The sequence below is a fragment of the Zootoca vivipara genome, chromosome 3 (genome assembly GCF_965207765.1).
Source record: "Zootoca vivipara chromosome 3, rZooViv2.hap1.1, whole genome shotgun sequence".
Lineage (NCBI taxonomy): Eukaryota > Metazoa > Chordata > Lepidosauria > Squamata > Lacertidae > Zootoca > Zootoca vivipara.
Window position 1 is genome coordinate 112,477,757 of NC_142586.1, and position 24,805 is coordinate 112,502,561.

Below are 24,805 nucleotides of genomic sequence, written 5' to 3' on the forward strand. Positions count from 1 at the left end.
GTATCAATGGGAAGGCGACCCCGAGAATCGTTGGGTGCTCCCTTTTATTAGTGATTTTTACAAGCTGTCAAAGATTAACCCGCTAGAGCAACTTTTAGCCAATGACGGTAGCGCGGTTCCATACAAGTTGATGTTCCTGGGCATGTCACTTCCTTGTAACACCCTGAAAGTCCCCCAAATGACCACCATTATGGATGTGCTATGTCTCACGTACTCTTGCCCATGCTCCTGTCACATGTCACTCTCCAAACACCCCTCCTAGTCCATCCGATTGTTTTCACCCCACTGCTCCAACCTGATCTTTCCTGTTTCATCCTGCCATGCCTTGCTCTGTCCCGTTCTGACCTGTCAAACTGACCCGTGCATCCCACTCTGACATTTGGCTTGGTTTGCCAGAGCGCAAGTCCCTTGTCTTGGGCAGAAGTGACGTGGCGTGCCATCGTCATTTCCTATGTTTGGCATGGCATACCTGTGCCAACCTAGCCATGTCATTCCTACACAAGGTGGTGCATAACTGCAACCAGTGCATTCTAGGGCAGGGTTTCATAAATTGGGTCTCATCATCATCATCATCAGGGTTGCCATATTTCAGGAGGTAAAAAGTTGTTGAGTTCTTGGTGGGTGATCACCCAGTAAGTTCTTAATCTTTTGGGGAGGGGGAGAAATCAGAGCAGCCGCCACACACACACACACACACACACACACACACACACAACAATTAATAAAACTGAAAACCTATACTCTTCCATTATTTATTCCATAGACCAGACACTTTTCAACAGTATTTATTGCCAAAATGTAAATGTGACCAGTTGCAATCCTTGGTGTGACCCTTGTTAGAATTTGTGCTTGCCCTACCTTCTGTACATCCCAACTAGATGGGTCAACGAAAGCTAGTGAGCGATTTTACTAAAAGAATTACAGCAACATATGACAAAAAAATTCCTTCCAGTAGCACCTTAGAGACCAACTAAGTTTGTCATAGGTATGAGCTTTTGTGTGCATGCACACTTCTTACCTATGACAAACTTAGTTGGTCTCTAGGGTGCTCCTGGAAGGATTTATTATTATTATTATTATTATTATTATTATTATTATTATTATTTATTTATTTATTTCGACTACGTCAGACCAACATGGCTACCTACCTGTAACAAGCAATATATCACATTAGACATCAACTTCGCCCCCCCTTTTGCAGTCAATCTTCGGTGAAAATATTTAAGTACAGGTCAGGTTCACAGTAAAATTTAGTACAATAGTTAACTTGTGTATTCCCACAACAAGTGTTTATTTGTGTCCTCCCCTCCGAGGTAGACTTCTAATAGGCTAAACGACATGAGGCTGTCTAAACTTGTATCCAAGGAGCTCTGAAGAGCTCTGAGTTCATTATGCTAAAGCAGCGCCTTGCAGAATTTTTCTAAAAACTTAAATTAAGCCCTTAAGTTAAAAAAAAAAATCACGTGCAACAAAACCCAGATCTCTTCAGTGCTCTGCAGACAACATATATTGGAGATATCGGGTAAAAAGTAATTGCTCTTGATCCACTGCAATTTTCACTGCATGACAGCTCCCCTGTGGCCAGGAAGAATGAGAGTCTAAGGCAGCTTCCTAACTCCCCTCTGCGAAGTCCAGAAGCAATTTACAACCCAAGTAAAAATAAAACGATTCCCATAAATATGCAAGAGGGACTAAGACAAGCTTCCTTCACCCAGACTTGGGATATTAAAGCATGAACACCATTTAGACACACACAAATTGCACAACAGCTTTATTTTAGAGGATAGACAGTGAAAGCATTCCTTGACCATTGATTTCTGCATCTTCTCTCACTGCCGACATTTGTTCAGAGGCCAGAGTGCTTAAGCAAATCTTATACATTTCAAGGAAGAGACAGGATCCACAGCAGGTTATCATTCAGAAGGCTACCCAGTTGTTCTCCTACAAAGACAAGAGAGACTGTGAGAGTTCACTGTTTTGGGGGACAAAAAAAAAACAATTATGTTACCATCAACCCAAGGTTTACTGTGCTGAGGCATCCCCAAATGGAAGGTGGCTGAGAGGATATTAAGAGCATGGATCCCGGAGGATTACCAGATGTATATAACTACTGTCTTTCCACAGAAATTACTTGACCAGGTATAAGAACACGACTCCTCCAGGATTAAACAGTTTGGGCATGGACAGATTACTACAGCGTAACATGTCTTCATCATTCGTTTATTCCTCCCTCCCATATGAAAGTGTTCATGCATGCAGCATGAAAAGGGCAACCCAAATTTCCAAGAGAGTAGTGCACCTCTGCTATAAGGAAAGGTTACAACATTAGGGGCTTTTCAGTTTAGAGAATATGCAACTAAGGGGTTTGGAATAATCAAGAGTTTTATGCATAGTGTGGAAAAGGAGATGGAGAGACATCTAATTCCGCCTAATACTGGAATTCAGGTCTATCCAATGAAATTGAATGTTGGAAGGTTCAGAAGAGTCAATAGAAAAGAGCAACTTCTGCTATTTTCAATGGGTCCAATCTGAGCATTGGGTAACATTGGATTCAACCCTATAAAATCATAGTGGCCTTCCAGATGTGGTAACTCTTGTAATCACGCCCATCAACACATGAATCCAGCAGTCAGAACTACGGCTCCATTATTGGACCTCTTGGGGAGACTCAGCCAGATGGGTGGGGTACAAATATATTATTATTATTATTATTATTATTATTATTATTATTATTATTATTATTCAGCATCCAAACAGTGTGGTCTTCTGCTCAGCAGTCAGGGGAAACCTAAAATTGCTCAACACGTCCACTGCTGCCTGCTCACCACCTACTCAACGAACCCTGTAGTACTTAATTTCAAGTCCTCAGTGTCATTTCTCCCGAATAGTCAATTTCCTTCCCTCCCTGCCTCCCACCAATATCTGCAAAGCAGAGGTGCCAGATTGCGAGGGCGTTTAGGAGGAACAACATCACATGACATCAAATGTGCACGACATCCTGGTGTCTAGGGCATGATGTCAGGACGTTGGGAGGAGCAGGGGGCAGAGACAATTCAGCAGCAGTGCAGCTTCTATGACTCGTGGCTCCTCCTCCATGTCCTCCTGGTGCTGCCAGCATTAGGAGGGTGCTTCAACCCTCCTGCCCCCCTCCATGGCAGGAGGAGGAGGAGAGAAGGAGCCAGCCACTGCAGCCACACCACACTGGGCTTTGAGCTTCACCTCCACCCTTATGGGACATTGGGAGGGGCAGCCCCTACCCCCAAAATATGATCGGGTCCAAAAAGGACTCGGCCGCCCCTAATGGGAAGTATTGCTCAGATCAGCAATGAAGAGGTGGTCTTCCCAACACTTTCAGTTGGTTTTAAGCACTCCATCAAAAATGTTTCATAGGTGGCAGCCAAGACCATCCTTAGTCACACACTAATCTCCAGATTTTGGGGAGTGGGGGGGGGATAAGAACAGAAGAAGAGCCTGCTGAATCAGGCCAGTGACCCATCTAGACTCTCACAGCAGCCAACCGGGTGGCGGTGGGAAACCCGCAAGCAGGATTCGAATACAATTGCACTCTCCCTTCCCGGGGTTGCGCAGGAATGCAGCTTGCATAAAATGGAAAACTTTTAAATTTGGGGAGGGGGGGAGGGTCAGTTCAGGCTCACAAATAAGCCCACACCCCTACCCCTACCCCAATCCCACATTTTTAAATGCATTGACCGCCAATATGCTCTTGCCTCTTGGGCTTTCGAGCTCACTTGACACAGCAAAAACGTTTGAAGCATTTTGTTGTATGAAAAAAAATCTCTCATTACACTGGTACCTCGGTTTAAGTACACAGTTGGTTCCAGAAGTCTGTACTTAACCTGAAGCGTACTTAACCTGAAGCGAACTTTCCCATTGAAAGTAATGGAAAGTGGATTAATCCGTTCCAGACGGGTCCGCGGAGTACTTAAACTGTAAGTACTCAAACCGAAGCGTACTCAAACCGATGTATGACTGTACAGCTTTGCTTGCGTCCCAGTTAGTACTAATTTTGGTCTCTTGATTCAGATTCATTTCGAAATAGCCTTTTAAGGTTTTTTTGTGCCTTTTCATTTATTTCATGATCATCTAATAAACTATCATTCAATCTCCATTGAAAAATTAATTTATCTATTCCTCTAAATTCCAAAAAATGAGTTATGCTTATTGCTAATTCCCTGGATACCCAAAAGTAGTCTGTCCTTCCAGCTGATTCATTAGGCTCAGAGAAGAATGTTAGGATAATGATCTTATGGAGTTTCCACAATATTTGGACTTACACTTTTCTGCAGCAATATATACCTCTCAAATTGCTTCGGACATAATCCCTTGTCCAAAAACATTCCATCTTTATGGAGCCGCAACCAACATTATGACACACAGAGCCGGTGTGAGTTCTGACTTCTGTGGAACAGCAAATATATATATATTTCAAAAAACGCCGTTTTGAATACTTGATTAGATCTACTAGCATACATTAATAAGTAAAACCCATATGTCTCTTCTCTCTCTCTCTCTCTCTCTCTCTCTCTCTCTCTCTCTCTCTCTTTCTCAACTAAGTTTTTTATACCCATTTTGCAGTTGTGTTACATAAGCAAAATCATGATCAGAAGCAAAAAAACTACAACTCTCCACTCTGGAGATAACTTCACCCTTGTGCTAATAACACTTCCCACAAAAAAAAAGGTGAACATTTCAATAAATAGGAAATATAAAATTATTAATATTATTTGGCTATCATCTGAAACATGTGCAGAGGAGGGCAACCAAGATGATCAAGGGAGCTGGGTATGTTTAGCTTGGAGAAGAGAAGACCTAGAGGAGATATGTTAACCATCTTAACACTTAACACATCTTATCATCTTAACACGATCCTAACACTTCAAATTACTCAAGGGCTGTCTCATGGTTGAGGGAAAAAGTTTGTTATCTCCTGCTCTGGAGGGTAGGAGTTGAACCAATGGCTTCAAGTTACAAGAAAGGAGTTTCGAATACACATCAGGGGAAACTTTCTGACAGTAATTGTTGTTCAACAGTGCAACAAACTCCCTCCGTGGAGGTTTTTAAGCAAAGGTTGGATGGCCATTTGTCATGGATTCTTTAGCTGAGATTCCTGCATTGCAGGGGGTTGGGCTAGATGACCATTGGATTCCTCCCAATTCTATGATTCTACAATTCTATGATACTATGAAATCCACGTCTTCAATTTTCTGGCATATTTGTAAGGACAATAAAGCCCCACTACCCTTCATGAGATGTATGTGTTCTTCCTGCCAGTTGCAACTTGTGTGTTAGCTTTACAGTGAGGCCTGTATATCATACTAATTTATACCAAGATTTTAAAGTAGCTGTTTTAAGAACTTTCCAGAGGTTCTTGACAACCATATATGCTACCACCAAAAGAAATACAATTAAAGGTCCTGAATTCCATTTATAAGTAATTTTGGCAATGTGGTGGTAGTGTAAGGTAATCAAAACTTTTTGGAAAATAATATATAATGAAATGAAAAAGATGTTTAGAATAACCTTTCTTAAAAAATAAACCAGAAGCTTTTTTTATCATGAAATATAGGTACCAAATATCAACAACCTTAGATATAAAGATGATGCAACCTTGATGGCAGAAAGTGAGGAGGAATTAAAGAACCTTTTAATGAGAGTGAAAGTGGAGAGTGCAAAATACGGTCTGAAGCTCAGCATAAAAAAACTAAGATCATGGCCACTGGTCCCATCATCTCCTGGCAAATACATGGGGAAGAAATGGAAGCAGTGAGAGATTTTACTTTCTTGGGTTCCATGATCACTGCAGATGGGGTGCTACAGCAGTCATGAAATTAAAAGACTCCTGCTTCTTGGGAGAAAAGCAATGACAAACCTAGACAGCATCTTAAAAAGCAGAGACATCATCTTGCCGACAAAGGCCCGTATAGTTAAAGCTATGGTTTTCCCAGTAGTGATGTATGGAAGTGGGAGCTGGACCATAAAGAAGGCTGATCGCCAAAGAATTTATGCTTTTGAATTATGGTGCTGGAGGAGACTCTTGAGAGTCCCATGGGATGCAAGAAGATCAAACCTATTCATTCTGAAGGAAATCAGTCCTGAGTGCTCCCTGGAAAGACAGATCCTGAAGCTGAGGCTCCATTGCTTTGGCCACCTCATGAGAAGAGATAACTCCCTGGAAAAGACCCTGATGCTGGGAAAGATTGAGGGCACAAGGAGAAGGGGACAACAAAGGATGAGATGGTTGAACAGTGTTCTCGAAGCTATGGACATGAGTTTGACCAAACTGTGGGAGGCCGTGCAGAACAGGAGTGCCTGGCATGCTCTGGTCCATGGGGTCACAAAGAGTCAGACACGACTAAACAACTAAACAAAAACAGGAGACCATTATAAGAAGATGAAAACATTAGCAGAATTTTAACTACACTTGCAATGTAACAAAAAAATATGGACAATTTAGTTGGATTTTAAAAAATTGGATAATGAACTTATATGCAATTGTAAACATTGACATTAGGACCCATGAGGGGATTGGAGGGGGGGGGGAGTTCCTGAGATTCAGAGTAATCTCTTTATATATATATATTGTTTTTGTTATATGTTTATATCTTCTTAAAGTAAAATAAAAGTTATTTACAAAAAAGTAAGCAAGGTTGGTAATATTCACCTTTTTCATAGCAGCAATATAAACCTTTGTAAGTGCTTAAAACATAATGCTTTGTCCAAAAGCATTCCTTCTTTATGGAGCTCAAATGGATTGTGAGTCCTGTGGAACAGCAAAAGGAAAGAGAAAACAAGTTAAAATTAAGCCATTTTGCGTAACTAATCATGACTACTTCAAGCATACTTTAATAAGTAGAACCCAACAATTTTTTTTTCTCTCTCTCTTTGCTAACCTTTTATTGTCATTATGCAGTTGTGCAAGATAATCCAAATCATTATCAACAAACAAAAAAACTACAACTCCATACTCTGGAGATAACTTCAGCCTTGCGATAATAATAGTTCCCACAGAATAATGGCAAAGATTTCTATAAATAGGAAATAAAAAACTACTACTGTTATTTGGTTATAACGAAATCCACATATCTTCCACTTGGTGGCATATTTGTAAAGACAGTAGACCTCCAGTACCCTTCAGCAAAAGTGTCCTTGTGTTTTATTCCTCTTGCCAAACATAATGTTGGTTAGCTTTTCAGTGAGGGCTCTTTGCCATACTCATCAATACAAAAAAAAAAATTAAAGTAGCCCTTTAAAGAACTTTCCAGAAGCTCTTGATGATCATATACGCTACCATGAGAAGAAATCCAGTTAAAGGTGTGGCAGTCAAAACCTGCTTTTCACTTGTACCAGTAAATAAGTTCAGTATTGGCGACTCAAATATTCCACTTGGGGCTGGTTCACACATGAACACATTCCTTGGCGGACAATGGGAACGATGGTATTAGTGAGTGTGAAGAGGATAATGCAGAACAAACAAGGAGAATCACACCTTCATGTTGCTTCAGATAATTTCAATGGTAAAAGTTGTCTATGGCTTGCATGAATAGAAAGCTGCCAATTCAATTCGCAGAATCTCCTGTTTTGAATATGTGTCCGTATCTAAAGCCCATGCCTTGTGATTAAACAATAACACACACACTCCCCGGTGGTACAAAATAAATTATATAGAAGATCACCGGCATCCTACAAGCAAATGCTAACAAGGGAAGCGAAGTAAAGGAACTCTTGCTCCTGGGAGATGCTGAATCAGTTGTGCCGGAGAATTTCCCCACAGCATCCTAAACTCCTGGTCTGCAGCTAATTTTTAGCAGAATTTTGACTCCATGAAGAAGGAATACAACTTACTGCAACTACAGGCTCACTCCTGAACCAAGTCCCAGGAAAGAAGACTTCTCTTACTTTCTTTTCCATAGGGTGAGCTGAGCAGCCATACATTCGTATAGCCCTCCCAACAGGCAGTGAGTCTTGAACCAGGGACTGTTTCTTTGTTTTCATAAAGCACAGGAGAACAAAATAGGAGGTGCTTAGCAGTGGAGAGGGGTTCGGTTCTATGATGGGATTGAGAAGGGAAGCCTTGAGAGGTCAGATTAGCCTCGCCAGCACCGCTAGTCTCCAGTTCTTTATCCATATCATACTCATTGTATATGAAGTGTGCATGTCTGTGTATGTCTTACCTGGAGCAAGAAAGAGACCCCAAAAAAGAAGTACCGGAGCAAGGTAAGAGTTCCTCATGGCATCTCAATGCTGATAGAAAAAGAGAAAGAGAGATCATAAAATATGAATGCCAACGTGCACTTCCAGTTCTAAGGAAGCAGGTAGATCAGCTGATTTAAATATTAATGGCCATGGGAGTGATTAACATTCCTTCCTGCCGGTGAACTCTCTCCCCCCCTCACAAACATTGTTCTTGGAAAATACTGTTATGAGCTGGTCTCCATATGGAAATGCATGAGCAAAGCTCAGCCGGGCTCCTTGCTTTTCATAAACTATGACTGGTGAAGCCTTGTTTTCCCCAAACTGGGAAAGCCCTTCTGGAAACTGCTCTGCCGTTGCAGAGGATCTGCTTTGCATACAGAAAGGACCAGGTCCAATCCCAGGCTTTTCCAGCTGTGACTGGGAGTGACTCTTTTCTAAAACCCCAGAAAGCTGTCTCTGTATCTGTGTTTTGGTCTACATGTGACTATCTTTACGTCTTATCTGCCTTTCTGGTTGTGGTTAATGAGCTTCCACCAGCTCACGCAGAAAACCATTTATTGTTTCCATGCATCTCAGCTGAGGTTTCATTGTTTTGCTTCCCAAAGTACTACTCACTTCTGAGCCAACCTTTTCCCCAAACAAACCAATGAAAAAAAAGGAACAATACAATAATTAGAGAAGAGTGTTAGTGATACGGGAAGCTGCCTTATCATACCATTCATCCAGCTAGTTCGGTATTGTGTAACCAGCTGGAAGCGACTCTCCAGGGTTCTCCTACCTGGAGATGCCATCGATTGACTTCCTTGACATCTGATGGGAGGGCATTCCACAGGGCAGGTGCCACTACTGAGAAGCCCCTCTGCCTTGTTCCCTGTATACATTTTTATGCACACTTTACCCAAACACATGCATTTTTTTGCACACAAAACTTAGCTGAAAAACTGCATTTCAAAATTGAAATTGCAAATGCTCGCTGTGTTTTGGTTGGCCCAAATAGTGTTTCAGAATCTTTGCATTAGATAGGTTTGCGATTACATGTAAATGCAAACAGAGTCAAATTTCTCCTTCATCCCAAGTGGCAGTCGAAAATGATCGAATTTATGGAACTGGCTGAATCGACCGGGAGACTCCGTGACCAAAGGGATCAGTCGGTGGAAGAAGATTGGAAGAAATTTAAAATTTATTTGAAAAATAATTGTAATATTGAGAATGTTTAAGATTTGGAAGCACATAGAGGTTGTAGAAAAGGATTTGTTGATATTTTGTCTTTTTTTCCTTTTTAAATATAGTAAGATTTAGATATAGGTGTTAATTAAGTTTAGAATGGATTATGAAATGTGAAATTAAGGTTAAATAGGTTAAGTAAGTTATAATAAGATTTGAACCATGATTTAGAAATTACTAAAGATGATATACAATGAAACACAGTTAGGGGGGACATGAGGAAGTCAACAATGTCAGGATTTAGATATATAAATAAGATTATATATTTTTTTGTTTCTTTGTAATGTTGTTTTTCATTTCTGTTTGTTATTCTTTTTGTAGGTTTGTATTTTGTATATTTGTTGTATCCCACATGGGGTGTTCCCCATGTGGTTTGTCATTTTGTGTTTTTGTTTTTGTTTTGTTATAAAACCCAATAAATATTTTTTTTAAAAAAAAAATTCTCCCTCATCCCTTGAATAGAATCACAGTGTTTCATTAACTGATCAAAGAAATGTCCTGGGGCATTGAAGCCAATAATTACTTCATTAATGAGACTGAGTTTTCATTTTGTACACTGTGAACTCAGTAGGTCTTTGAATGATAGCAAGTGGACTCTACTCTGTGTGATCAGAGATAAAATATACAACAGTAATCACTCTTTTCTTCTTCCATCACACCTTTCACCTAAGAAGCTGAAGGTGATGCATGCCCTTCTCTCCCTCCCTCTCAAGAGAACCCTGCGAAGTATGTTTTGATGAGAGATGGCAACTGACCCAAGATAACCCCGTTGCATAACCTAGGCCAGTGATGGCGAACCTATGACACATGTGTCAGACGTGACACGCAGAGCCCTCACTGCTAGCACGTGCCCCATCGGCCCATTCGTGCTGTTGTCCCCCCCCCATTTGTTCTCCCGCTCCTCCTACAGCTTGTCTCCGCTGTTGCTGGTAGCCAGAGATTGGTTTTTAACCCTTTCTGTGCTGGTTTTTTGGCACTTTAGCAGACTATGATTGGGTGTAACAGCGTTCATTTTTTAACCCGTTCTGTGCTGGGTTTTTTGGTGCTTTGGCAGACTATGTCGGTGCTGCGTGTTCGTTCCAGTGAAGGTATTATTCGTCATTTATTTTCTGTTCTCTCCCCCCCAAAAAAACAATGCAGCATCTTTGGGGCATCCCCCCCCAGAGCAAAGCAACTTTTGCACACACCCCCCCCAAAAAACCTCCAAAACTTTGGTTAGCAGCTCCCCCCAAAAAGCTCAACAACTCTGGGCACTTTGTGATATATACAGGGTTTTTGGTTTGGTTTGGTTAAATAATTAGTTTTTTGTTTATTAAATACAGTTATATATTACAATTATACATTTTTGTTATTTAAACTATAAATATCGCGAAATTATGGTTTTTTTCTCGAAGTGACACACCACCTGTGTTATGCTCGGTTTTTTGGCGAATTTTGACACACCAAGCTCAAAAGGTTGCCCATCAATGACCTAGGCACTCCTTTTCACATTTCCTGCAGGGACAGAGGCTGCACAGCAATATTGGTGGTGGAGTCAGAAGCGCATTGCCTGTGACCTCCGTGGAGGGATCTTCAGAGATGGTTCAAGGCCTTGGTTAGACTTTCTCAACTTCTGAATTTTATAAGGATCAAATCGAAATATAAATGTCGTCATTTTTACAAAATCTGCCCCCATGTTTAGGTAGGCCTAACCTGTCTATTGTCTACTTCTTTATTTAACTTATATGCAGAATTCATCATGCGAAAGGCAGGGCTAGAAGAATCCCCAGCCAGAATTAAGATTGCCGGAATAAATACCAACAACCTCAGATATGCAGATGATACAACCCTGATGGCAGAAAGTGAGAAAGAAATAAAGAACCTTTTAATGAGGGTGAAAGAGGAGAGCACAAAATATGGCCTGAACATAAAAAAAAAACTAAGATCATGGCCACTGGTCCCATCACCTCCTGGCAAATAGAAGGGGAAGAAATGGAGGCAATGAGGGATTTTACTTTCTTGGGTTCCATGATCACTGCAGATAGGGACAGCAGTCATGAAATTAAAAGATGCCTGCTTCTTGGGAGAAAAGCAATGGCAAACCTAGACAGCATCTTAAAATGCAGAGACATTACCTTGCCGACAAAGGTCCGTATAGTTTAAGCTATGGTTTTCCCAGTAGTGATGTATGGAAGTGAGAGCTGGACCATTAAGAAGGCTGATCGCCGAAGAATTGATGCTTTTGAATTATGGTGAAGGATGAGACCCTTGAGAATCCCATGGACTGCAAGAAGATCAAACCTATCCATTCTGAAAGAAATCAGTCCTGAGTGCTCACTGGAAGGACAGATCCTGAAGCTGAGGTTTCAATACTTTGGCTACCTCATGAGAAGAGAAGACTCCCTGGAAAAGACCTTGATGTTGGGAAAGATTGAGGGCACAAGGAGAAGGGGACGACAGAGGACGAGGTGGCTGGACAGTGTTTTCAGAACTACGAATATGAGTTTGACCAAGCTGTGGGAGGTAGTGGAAGACAGGAGTGCCTGGCATGCTCTGGTCCATTGGGTCATGAAGAGTCAGACACGACTAAATGACTAAACAACAAGAAACAAGCTGGTGCCATTTAGAAATAGGGTGAACAGTGGGTAATGACTTAGCTAGTGTTCCCTGGCTTTCAGAAACAAGGGAAGTTGCAAAAGCCTTACCTTAGGGATGCCCCATGCCCATTCATAAATGGTCTTGGAGGGCCCTATCCCTCCCCTCCTCTTCTTAGGAGAGATATAACCAGGGCTTTTTTCTAGCCGAAACTCGCTGGAACTCAAGCACCTCTCAGGTGGGCACCATTGCCATTATTAGAGAATAAGGGAGGCATTCATGGTGAGTTCCAGCACCTCTTTTTCTAGAAAAATAGCACTCAGTCAAAAAAACATCTGCTTTGTATGCATATAGGACGCCACAACTTCAATCGATGGCATCAGATAAGATGTAAAGATAGTCACATGTAGACCAAAAGACAGAGACACAGACAGCTTTCTGGCTTTTTAGAAAATAGTCACTCCCAGTCACACCTGGAAATGCCTGGGATTGGACCTGGTCCTTTCTGCATGCAAAGCAGATCCTCTGTAACGGCAGAGCAGTTTCCAGAAGGGCTTTCCCAGTTTGGGGAAAACAAGGCTTCACCAGTCATAGTTTATGAAAAGGAAGGAGCCTGGCTGAGCTTTCCTCATGCATTTCCATTTGGAGACCAGCTCACAACAGTATTTTCCAAGAACAATGTGTGTGAGGAGGTGGGGGGGCGGGGAGAGTTCTCCGGCAGGAAGGAATGTTAATCACTCCCATGGCCATTAATATTTAAATCAGCTGATCTTCCTGCTTCCTTAGAACTGGAAGTGCACATTGGCATTCATATTTTATGATCTCTCTTTCTCTTTGGCATTGAGAAGCCATGAGGAACTCTTACCTTGCTCCGGTACTTCTTTTTTGGGGTCTCTTTCTTGCTCGAGGTAAGACATACACAGACATGCACACTTCATATACAATGAGTATGATATGGATAAAGAACTGGAGACTAGCGGTGCTGGCGAGGCTAATCTGACCTCTCAAGGCTTCCCTTCTCAATCCCATCGTAGAACCGAACCCCTCTCCACTGCTAAGCACCTCCTATTTTGTTCTCCTGTGCTTTATGAAAACAAAGAAACAGTCCCTGGTTCAAGACTCACTGCCTGTTGGGAGGGCTGTACGAATGTATGGCTGCTCAGCTCACCCTATGGAAAAGAAAGTAAGAGAAGTCTTCTTTCCTGGGACTTGGTTCAGGAGTGAGCCTGTAGTTGCAGTAAGTTGTATTCCTTCTTCATGGAGTCAAAATTCTGCTAAAAATTAGCTGCAGACCAGGAGTTTAGGATGCTGTGGGGAAATTCTCTGGCACAACTGATTCAGCATCTCCCAGGAGCAAGAGTTCCTTTACTTCGCTTCCCTTGTTAGCATTTGCTTGTAGGATGCCGGTGATCTTCTATATAATTTATTTTGTACCACCGGGGTGTGTGTGTTATTGTTTAATCATAAGGCATGGGCTTTAGATACGGACACATATTCAAAACAGGAGATTCTGTGAATTGAATTGGCAGCTTTTTATTCATGCAAGCCATAGACAACTTTTACCATTGAAATTATCTGAAGCAACATGAAGGTGTGATTCTCCTTGTTTGTTCTGCATTATCCTCTTCACACACACACTAATACCATCATTCGCAATGTCTGCCAAGGAATGTGTGCATGTGTGAAACAGCCACAAGTGGAATATTTGCGGCGCCACTACTAAACTTATTTACAAGTAAAAATCAGGACTTGACTGAGAAACCTTTAACTGGATTTCTTCTCATGGTAGCGTATATGATCATCATGAGCTTCTGGAAAGTTTTTTAAAGGACTACTTTAATTTTTGGGGGGGTATTGATGAGTATGGAAAAGAGCCCTCACTGAAAAGCTAACCCACATTATGTTTGGCACTTCTGCTGAAGGGTAGTGGAGGTCTACTGTCTTTACAAATTCTGGGCTGCATCAATAGGAGTATAGCATCTAGATCAAGGGAAGTAATAGTACCACTGTATTCTGCTCCGGTCAGACCTCACCTGGAGTACTGTGTCCAGTTCTGAGCACCACAGTTCAAGAAGGATAATGACAAACTGGAATGTGTCCAGAGGAGGGCAACCAAAATGATTAAAGGCCTGGAAAGGATGCCTTATGAGGAACGGCTTAGGGAGCTGGGTATGTTTAGCCTGGAGAAGAGAAGGTTAAGGGGTGATATGATAGCCATATTCAAATATATAAAAGGATGTCATCTAGAGGAGGGAGAAAGGTTGTTTTCTGCTGCTCCAGAGAAGCGGACACGGAGCAATGGATTCAAACTACTAAAGAAAGAAGATTCCACCTCAACATTAGGAAGAACTTCCTGACATTAAGAGCTGTTCGGCAGTGGAATTTGCTGCCAAAGAGTGTGGTGGAGTCTGCTTCTTTGGAGGTCTTTAAGCAGAGGCTTGACAGGCATATGTCAAGAATGCTTTGATGGTGTTTCCTGCTCAGCAGGGGGTTGGACTGGATGGCCCTTGTGGTCTCTTCCAACTCTATGATTCTATGATTCTATGAAATATGCCACCAAGTGGAAGACATGTGGATTTCGTGATAACCAAATAACAGTAGTAGTTTTTTATTTCCTATTGATAGAAATCTTTGCCATTATTCTGTGGGAATTATTATTATCACAAGGCTGAAGTTATCTTCAGAGTATGGAGTTGTAGTTTTTTTGTTTGTTGATAATGATTTGGATTATGTTGCGCAACTGCGTAATGACAATAAAAGGTTAGCAAAAAAGAGAGAGAGAGATTGTTGGGTTCTACTTATTAAAGTATGCTTGAAGTAGTCCTGATTAGTTACGCAAAATGGCTTAATTTTAACTTGTTTCCTCTTTCCTTTTGCTGTTCCACAGGACTCACAATCCATTTGAGCTCCATAAAGAAGGAATGCTTTTGGACAAAGCATTATGTTTTAAGCACTTACAAAGGATTATATTGCTGCTATAAAAAAGGTGAATATTACCAAACTTGCTTACTTTTTTGTAAATAATTTTTATTTTACTTTAAGAAGATATAAACATATAACAAAAACAATATATATATATATATATATATATATATATATAGAGAGAGAGAGAGAGAGAGAGAGAGAGAGAGAGAGAGAGATTACTCTGAATCTCAGGAACTCCCCCCCCCCTCCAATCCCCTCATGGGTCCTAATGTCAATGTTTACAATTGCATATGAGTTCATTATCCAATTTTTTTTAATCCATCTAAATTGTCCATATTTTTTTGTTACATTGCAAGTGTAGTTAAAATTCTGCTAATGTTTTCATCTTCTTATAATGGTCTCCTGTTGTTGTTTAGTTGTTTAGTCATGTCCGACTCTTCATGACCCCATGGACCATAGCACGCCAGGCACTCCTGTCTTGCACTGCCTCCCGCAGTTTGGTCAAACTCATGTTCATAGCTTCGAGAACACTGTCCAACCATCTCGTCCTCTGTCGTCCCCTTCTCCTTCTGCCCTCAATCTTTCCCAACATCAGGGTCTTTTCCAGGGAGTCTTCTCTTCTCATGAGGTGCCAAAGCAATGGAGCCTCAGCTTCAGGATCTGTTCTTTCAGTGAGCACTCAGGGTTGATTTCCTTCAGAATGGATAGGTTTAATCTTCTTGCAGTCCATGGGACTCTCAAGAGTCTCCTCCAGCACCATAATTCGAAAGCATCCATTCTTCGCCGAACAGCCTTCTTTATGGTCCAGCTCTCACTTCCATACATCACTACTGGGAAAACCATAGCTTTAACTATACGGACCTTTGTCGGCAAGGTGATGTCGCTGCTTTTTAAGATGTTGTCTAGGTTTGTCATCGCTTTTCTCCTAAGAAGCAGGCGTCTTTTAATTTCATGACTGCTGTCCCAGGCCTGGAAGAAGCGGACCATTTGGATCCCTTCCAGTCGGGATTTAGGCCTCATCATGGGACTGAAACTGCCTTGGTCACACTGGTCGATGATCTCCGGCGGGTTAGGGACAAAGGTGAGAGCTGTCTCCTGGTCCTACTGGATCTCTCAGCGGCTTTTGACACCATCGACCATAACATCCTTCTGGACCGTCTAGAGGGTTTGGGAGCTGGGGGCACTGGCATACAGTGGTTCCGCTCCTTCCTCCTAGGCCATGTTCAGAGAGTGGTGGTGGGGGATGAGTGTTCAGACCCCTGGGCTCTCATTTGTGGGGTGCCTCAGGGTTCTGTACTCTCCCCCATGCTTTTTAACATCTACATGCAGCCGCTGGGAGATATCATCAGGGGGGTTGGGCTGGGTGTTCACCAGTATGCGGATGATACCCAGCTCTACCTCTCTTTCAAATCAGAACCAGTGAAGGCGGTGAAGGTCCTGTGTGAGTGCTTGGAGGCGGTTGGAGGATGGATGGCGGCTAACAGATTGAAATTTAATCCCGACAAGACAGAAGTACTGTTTGTGGGGGACAGCAGGCGGGCAGGTGTGGAGGACTCCCTGGTCCTGAATGGGGTAACTGTGCCCCTGAAGGACCAGATGTGCAGCCTGGGAGTCATTTTGGACTCACAGCTGTCCATGGAGGCGCAGGTCAATTCTGTGTCCAGGGCAGCTGTTTATCAGCTCCATCTGGTACGCAGGATAAGACCCTACCTGCCCACAGACTGTCTCACCAGATTGGTGCATGCTCTGGTTATCTCCCGCTTGGACTACTGCAATGCGCTGTACGTGGGGCTACCTTTGAAGGTGACCTGGAAACTACAGTTAACCCAGAATGCGGTAGCTAGATTGGTGACTGGGAGCGGCCGCCGAGACCACATAACACTGGTCCTGAAAGACCTACATTGGCTCCCAGTACGTTTCCAAGCACAATTCAAAGTGTTGGTGCTGAACTTTAAAGCCCTAAATGGCCTTGGTCCAGTATACCTGAAGGAGCGTCTCCTCCCCCATCGTTATGCCCGGACACTGAGGTCCAGCGCCGAGGGCCTTCTGGCAGTTCTCTCGCTACGAGAAGCCAAGTTACAGGGAACCAGGCAGAGGGCCTTCTCGGTAGTGGCACCCACCCTGTGGAATGCCCTCCCACTAGAGGTCAAAGAGAACAACAATTACCAGACCTTCAGAAGGCATCTCAAGGCAGCCCTGTTTAGGGAAGCTTTTAATGTGTGATGGATTTCTGTATTTTGGTGTTTTGTTGGAAGCCGCCCAGAGTGGCTGGGGGAACCCAGCCAGATGGGCGGGGTATAAATAATAAATTATCATTATTATTATGTATGCTTTTTTAATATATATATATATTTGCTGTTCCACAGAAGTCAGAACTCAGACCAGCTCTGTATGTCATAATGTTGGTTGCAGCTCCATAAAGATGGAGTGTTTTTGGACAAGGGATTTTGTCCGAAGCAATTTGAAAGGTGTATATTGCTGCAGAAAAGTGTAAGTCCAAATATTGTGGAAAAATCCATAAGATCAGGAGCCTAACAATGCAGAGTCATTCACATTCTTCCCAGAGCCTAATGAATCAGCCGGAAGGACAGAACACTTTTGGGTATCCAGGGAATTAGCAATAAGGATTACAAATGTAGAAATTCAACCAAAAACTTTATCGGAGCATAATTCATTTTTTTCTTATTAAGAGGAATAGATAAATTAATTTTTCAATGTAGAATGAATGAGTTTATTAGATGATCAGGAAATAAATGAAAAGGCACAAAAAACCTTAAAAGGCTATTTCGAAATTAATCTGAATGAAGAGACCAAAAGTCTCTGGGAGACTAACTGGGACACAAGCAAAGCTGTAATGAGAGATTTTTTTCCTACGACAAAATACTTTTCAGAAAAAAAGAAGAGAAAAGAAGAAATCAGAATTATTAAATCATATAATGGAAAATGAAAAGATATTAATCAGTAAACCTGGTGCTACGAAAGCTAAACAAAATACTAAGATGTTACGAACACAATTCTCAGTGATTATAAATCAGGAGGTTGAATGGAAATATGATGAGACAGAAATTCTCTAATTTATTCTAATTCGAGAATAAACCAGGAATATTGCTAGCATGGCAATTAAGGAAAAGACAGTGCCAAAACACAATCAATAAGATTAACATTTAAGACAAGTTAATTAAACATCTGAAAGAGATTAGAAAGAATTTTTTAAATTTCTATAGGCAATTATATAAAGTTGGAAAAGAAAACGTAGTCGGAATCCAAGAATAATTTAAACAAGAAAATGTGCAAAGAAATTATGAAAGAGAAAAAGACTGACTGAATGAACCAATAACACTAGAAGAGATACAAACAGCAATTAAAGATTTAAAAATTGGAAAGGCATCAGGACCTGATGGATTTACTGCAAAATGTTATTAAAAATTAAGTCAAATTACAGTATGCTGTTACCGTTGAAAGAGGTCATGAATAACATTTTAGAAAAGGGAGATATCCCAGGCATGTGGAAAGAGGCATTTATTACATTGATCCAAAAAAGGGATGTAGATTTACTTCGGGTTAAAAATTACAGACGAATTGCGCTATTAAATAATGATTACAAAATGTTTGCAAGTATATTATTTATTATTATTTATACCCCGCCCATCTGGCTGGGTTTCCCCTGCCACTCTGGGTGGCTTTCAACAAATACAAAAATACATTAAAATATCACAGATTAAAAACTTCCCTAAACAGGGCTGCCTTTAGGTGTTTTCTAAATGTCAGGTAGTTGTTCATCTCCCTGACCTCCGATGGAAGGGCGTTCCACAGGGCGGGCACCACTACCAAGAAGGCCCTCTGCCTGGTTCCCTGTAGCTTTGCTATGTTATTAGCCCAAAGATGGAAGCAAGAAGATTTATGAATGAAACAAGAGTGTCAGATGAAATTACTGGATTTTGCCTAATTAACAAAACTGATGGGAAAAATCTGGAACCAGCGGGTTCAGAGTTTTTCGAAAGACTGGAACAAATTTATGTTATACTAGTGGGACCGGCCACGCGTTGCTGTGGCCCAGTCAGGGCCCCCGTACCCCAGTGGAGGACGGTAGGATACCCCTCCCTCTGTTGTCCCTGGGGAGTGTTGGCCCCTCCCCCTGTATCTCCATACCTTAGCCCCCACCCTTGGAAAAGGAGCTGAGTCATGTATTATAGTTTTGGCCAGTAGATGGCACTGTGTTGAGTTCCTTAAAATTGGCTTTTACCTGCCTCAGGTGTGACATCTGTCTAAGCAAACTGTATAAGATCCTTCACATATTCGCATGAATGCAATCGGTTAAGCGGTTTCGGTGAAAAGTGGTGACACACAAACATGGTCGGTTTACATTTTGTATATACTGTATATAGATTTGAAAGACAATTGTAAACAACTTTCATAGCTAGTAGGGTTACAAGAAGTTTTGTAAGGTTAAAATTACTACTTATCATAGCTAGTTTAGTACAGTGGTGCCTCGCTAGACGAATTTAATTCGTTCCACCGGGTCTTTTCTTATAACAAAAAATTCGTTTAGCGAATCCCACAGGAATGCATTGGATTTTTTTGGATATTTTTTTTTGCCCATAGGAACGCATTAATTGAATTTCAATGCATTCCTATGGGAAACCGCGATTCGCTAGATGAATTTTTCGTAAAATGAATTCGTCTAGCGAGGCAACTTCCACTAGAAAAAACCTTTCGTTAAGCGGAAATTTCGTCAAGCAGGGCATTCGTTAAGCCAGGCACCACTGTATATATATAAGATTATGAGTTAATAGTGCAGTCATACCTCTAGATACGAATAATGCGGGTTGTGTACAACATGGGTTACGTACGCGCCGAACCCGGAAGTGCCGGGTTCTATTCTAATCTATTCTCCAACAATATCCAATCCCTTAGCCAACATAGACAGGGTGCTTCATGATATAATCTCAAATAATCTCTTTTGTATCTGTAAGAAGCTTATACTGTATTTGATTCTTGGTGATTCCCCCTGCCAGATAAATTTTGATAGTATTTTTTGCCATTCTTTGAATTAACCCACCCCACTGATCACCAGGATTGCTTGAAATAAAAATGACATTTTAGGTAGCACATTCATCTTTAAAGCAGATATTCTTCCCTCAAAAGATAATTTCATCCTTCCCCACACTTCTAGATCTATCTTACCCTCTTTCCAAACAGGTGTGTATTTATCTTTAAACAAATTTCTATTTTTTGCAGTTAACCACATGCCTACATATTTTGTTTTTTTAACTACCAAAATTCCTGTATTGTGTTGCAATTCCTCTTTCAATTGTGCATTCAAATTTTAACTGGCATTTTTGTTTTTATTTTATTAAATCTAAATCTGGCTACTTGTCCAGATTCTTCTCCTTTTCCCTGGTGTTGTTCCAACCCCTCCCTTTTTTGTTGACATTTTGCTAAGTTTTTATAAACTTTTTTTTCAAGTCTAAAAATACTAAAGGTAAAAGACCCCTGACAGTTAAGTCCAGTCGCGAATGACTCTGGGGTTGCGGCGCTCATATCGCTTTACTGGCCAAGGGAGCAGATGTTTATCCACAGATAGGTTTTCCAGGTCGTGTGGCCAGCATGACTAAGCTGCTTCTGGCGAAACCAGAGCAGTGCACGGAAACGCTATTTACCTTCCCGCCGGAGTGGTACCTATTTATCTACTTGCACTTTGACGTGCTTTCGAACAGCTAGGTTGGCAGGAGCACTTTTAAAATTTCTGAAGTGCATTTTTTGCAGCTGCCAAAAGGTGTTGCCCACTCTATAAAAGCAGAGAGGGACGTGAAAAAACAAACAAACTAAAGAGATCTGCAATTTCCCTCTTAGCCATGGTATCAGTGGTCAAATTACTTCTTCATTTTCCCTTGTTTTGTCTGCAACCACTTGCTTATTTGCCAACCAGGTAAATTCTCAAAACAAAGGCAGTTAATATTTTTAACTTACAGGTAGGTAGCTGTGTTGGTCTGCCGCAGTCGAAACAAAATAAAAAAATTCCTTCCAGTAGCACCTTAGAGACCAACTAAGTTTGTCATTGGTATGAGCTTTCGTGTGCATGCATGTATCTGAAGAAGTGTGCATGCACATGAAAGCTCATACCAATGACAAACTTAGTTGGTCTCTAAGGTGCTACTGGGAGGAATTTTTTTATTTTGTTTCGACTATTTTTAATTTATTCACTCTCCACTTTTGGTTTCTTTGTTAGGTGGCCTCCAAGATGCGAGATGAAAAAAAAGAAAAAACACAAACCCAAGAAGTTCTAAGTCAAAATGAAGTCTCTCTTCGGCTGCTTCTGGAAAAAATAAAGGGGAGGGGACGACAGAAACACCCATCAATATAAAGGGCAAACGGGGGGGGGGGGAGAGGTGGCAGGAAAAATTGAATATATCCAAGATAGCCCAGACAAAGTCGCAGTCTACCAATTACTTCAACCTAATCTGATTGATCAAAGGACTTTTAGTTGCAAATTGGAAAAAGCTCTGTGTGTCACCCCCTCTCCAATCTCACTGCAGCCTCCCCAAGGATGGAGGAGAAGCTGCCTCAGTTTCTGATTTGATCCCAGAATGTCCCACTTTTCTTTAGGATGTCCCTATTTTCATTGGAGAAATGTTGGAGGGCATGGGGTTATCTGACACACGAACTGTCTGAAAGCAATCCTGTATAGGGAAGGGGTTGTTTTTTTTGTTTGTTTAATGTTTTATTATGTTTTTATATGTGTTGGAAGCTGCCCAGAGTGGCTGGGACAATCCACTAAGATGTGTAGGGCATAAATTGTAAAATTATTGTGGAATGGGATGTCCCTATTTTCACCAGAGAAAAGTTGAAGAGTATGTACTCAGTTTCTGTACATTGTGCCAATAAATCATCAATGACAGTAAAAGGAATGTATCGACAATTTTTTACTGAATGGTGATCCACCGATTTTGATGCCTGTAGGAGGGATGTGGACTTTTTTTTTTGTCTTTCCCCCAAACCAACAGTCCACAAGATTAACCTTGTAATGTAGGGAGGGAGGGGTTATTTGTTTCCCTTTCCAAAGGGATGAAAACTGCCAAGATTCACAAGGACGGATGCAGTGGCTCTTCCACAAAGGAAGACTTTACCACTTTGAGGTGTGCAAAATAGAAATCACTTAAAATCCCCTAGTGCTGTGCAGGGCCGTCCTAAGGGGATCTGGCGCTGTGGTGCAAAATCTCTCCGGCGCGCACCCCCACTTGCTAGGTGCTGTTGGAATGGCGGCTAGCAAGCCTGCTGTTGCGAGGGGGCTTGGTTGGAACAGCGCACCGAAAGGAGCCCTTTCGGACGCTGCTCCCGCCACATCCCCTTGCCTGGGTGGGCTTGCTAGGTGCTGTTTGAACAGCGGCTAGCAAGCCTGCTGTTGCGAGGGGGCTTGGCGGGAACAGCTCACTGAAAGGAGCCCTCCCACCGCCCCTCCTTGCAAGCCTGCTGTTGTGAGGGCAGGGCCGTCTCTAGGTCCGGGTCGGGTGGTGCGGGGCGCCAGGCCACCAGGGGCGCCGCTGCGCCCGCTGCGCCCGCTGAGAGGCGCAGTGGAGGCTGCCCCAGGGGCGCCTCTCAGCTGTTCAACGGCTACAGGCTGCTCTCTGGAGGCATGCGGGCCTGGGGCCGCCTCCGCCGCGCGCAGGGGCATCGCAACGACCAGGCTGGGTTGCGCAGGGCTCCGGCTCTCCAGGCTGGGAAACGGGGCAGGGCGGGGGCGCCGGAGGGATCTGGCACACCAGGGCACCAGGTATGCTTAAGACGGCCCTGTGTGAGGGTGTGTGGTGGGAACACTGCACAGTGGAGGATACATTCGACCACCCCCTGCAAGTCTGATGGAGGAGGGGCAGTGGCAGAGCTAGGCTGCTTCAGCAGCAGCGCCTCGCTCATCGCCTCAAACATGGGCAGTGTGGGGGGCTGCTGGGCGCCCCAGCCCAGCTCCCCTGATGGGGAGGTGCCCTGGTGCACCGCACCACTAAGCCAAATGGAAAGGATGGCCCTGGTGCTGTGAGAATATTAAGGATAGTAGGAAAGGATATATTGAACAAGTTTTATCCTTCCTTCACTCACGCCTAGTAAGTGATGTAGCAGAGCAGAGTCCCCTCAATATAGCTGGAAGCTAGTTTGCAGATTCATGTGAATCTCTTAGTTAAGATTTTTTCCTGATGTCCGCTTTGATCCCTCTTACAAGAATAAAGACACAAGAATCTTTCTGAGTAAAGTAACAAAATGTTTACTCACATTTCAGTTCACGGTTTGATCCCTGAAAGGCAGTTAGTTCCACAAAGTAGTAGTTCCACAAAGAAACCTTGAGTTCATCTCATCGATGAACTTAATTACATTAAGACAACAAAATAATAATAAATAATAATAATTTATTATTTCTACCCCGCCCATCTGGCTGGGGTGGCTTCCAACAGAAGGTTGAAAATACATTAAAACGTCAGTCATTAAAAACTTCCCTAAACAGAGCTGCCTTCAGATGTCTTCTAAACTTACCTTCCAAGTTCCGGACTGCAGAATCCGGGACCGGCAGCCATTTTACACCGGAAGTTGTGTCGATGTAACTTCCGATGTAACTTCCGGTGTAACTTCCGGTGTTGCTTTGCCCTTCTATGGGCACCCAAAATGGCCGCCGCCGGCTTCAAAAGTCGCTTGTACGCATGTCAGGAAGTGTGCCGACGCAACTTCCAGTGTCGCTTCGCCCATCTATGGGCACCGAAATGGCCGCCGCCAACACCGGAAGTCACGTCTATGCACTTCCGGACATGCGTAGATGCGACTTTTGAAGCTGGCGGCAGCCATTTTTGGTGCCCATAGAAGGGCAAATCGGGAAAAAAAATGGCCGCCGGCAGGAGAAAATAATGGAGAAAAACGGGAGACGAAGTGATACGGGGGACCACCGGGAAAAGGTAAGGAAAAAAGGGGTTTTCCCGGGGAAAACGGGAGACTTGGCAGCTATGCTTCTAAATGTCATATGGTTGTTTATTTCTTTGACATCTGATGGGAGGGCCTTCCACAGGGCAGGCGCCACTACCAAGAAGGCCCTCTGCCTGATTCCCTGTAACTTCGCATCTCACAGTGAGGGAACCACCAGAAGGCCCTTGGCGCTGGACCTCATGGCTGCAGGAGAACAGCATGGCAGGAAAAGAACACTGAGCAAGGGATCAAGTAAAGACAGAGATCAAGACAAACTGAGAAAATGGCTGTATGACTCGGCTCTTTCATGGAGTCAGCCAGGGCCACGTCCATCTCATAGATCACATGCAGGGGGAGGATACTCCAGACCAGTGGAGCAGGAAGTTACACTGGCTGGATGTCTTCCTGCATGTGGCCACTCTAGGAAAATAAGGAATGTTGCATTTGACTGCACTAATGGATTACATCCCACAATGTGCCTGGATACTGCTGATGTGGAGGAATTTTCCATGTGGAAAGGGAAATAATAGGCTGCTAATGAGCAGCATAACTGGAAGCTTATTTTATTTTATTTTTTAAACATAATTTTTATTAATTTTACAAATTACAAAGAATGGTACATACATGAACACCTTTTCCACCTTCTTCCCATCCCCCTCCATGAACAGTCAGAAGTGGTCCATTTTATGATTGGATTTCTGTCCTCCTCCCCCTCCCCTGCCCCCGAAGCCCCCCCCTGCCACCAGGGAGCTCCAGTGAACCAGGGCAGTACGCAGGAGTTCATCCATCCAACCATCTATTGTCATACCAAAAAAAAAGAAAATACAAAAAGAGAAAAAGAGAAAAAAGAGAAGAAGAAAAAAGACAAAAAGGAAAAAAGACAAAAACAGAAAAAAAAATTCATCATAATTGTTAAATTCATAATTGT

General features: G+C 42.5%; 1 long non-coding RNA gene across 1 annotated transcript; it reads left to right on the plus strand.

The window, feature by feature from the left end:
* Positions 1-12,779: 12,779 nt before the first annotated feature.
* Positions 12,780-21,841, plus strand: LOC148686424 (uncharacterized). The gene is made up of 3 exons (XR_015949207.1): positions 12,780-12,920; positions 14,900-14,998; positions 21,167-21,841. It is a non-coding gene; the product is annotated as an uncharacterized LOC148686424 (long non-coding RNA).
* The last annotated feature ends 2,964 nt before the right edge of the window (positions 21,842-24,805 follow it).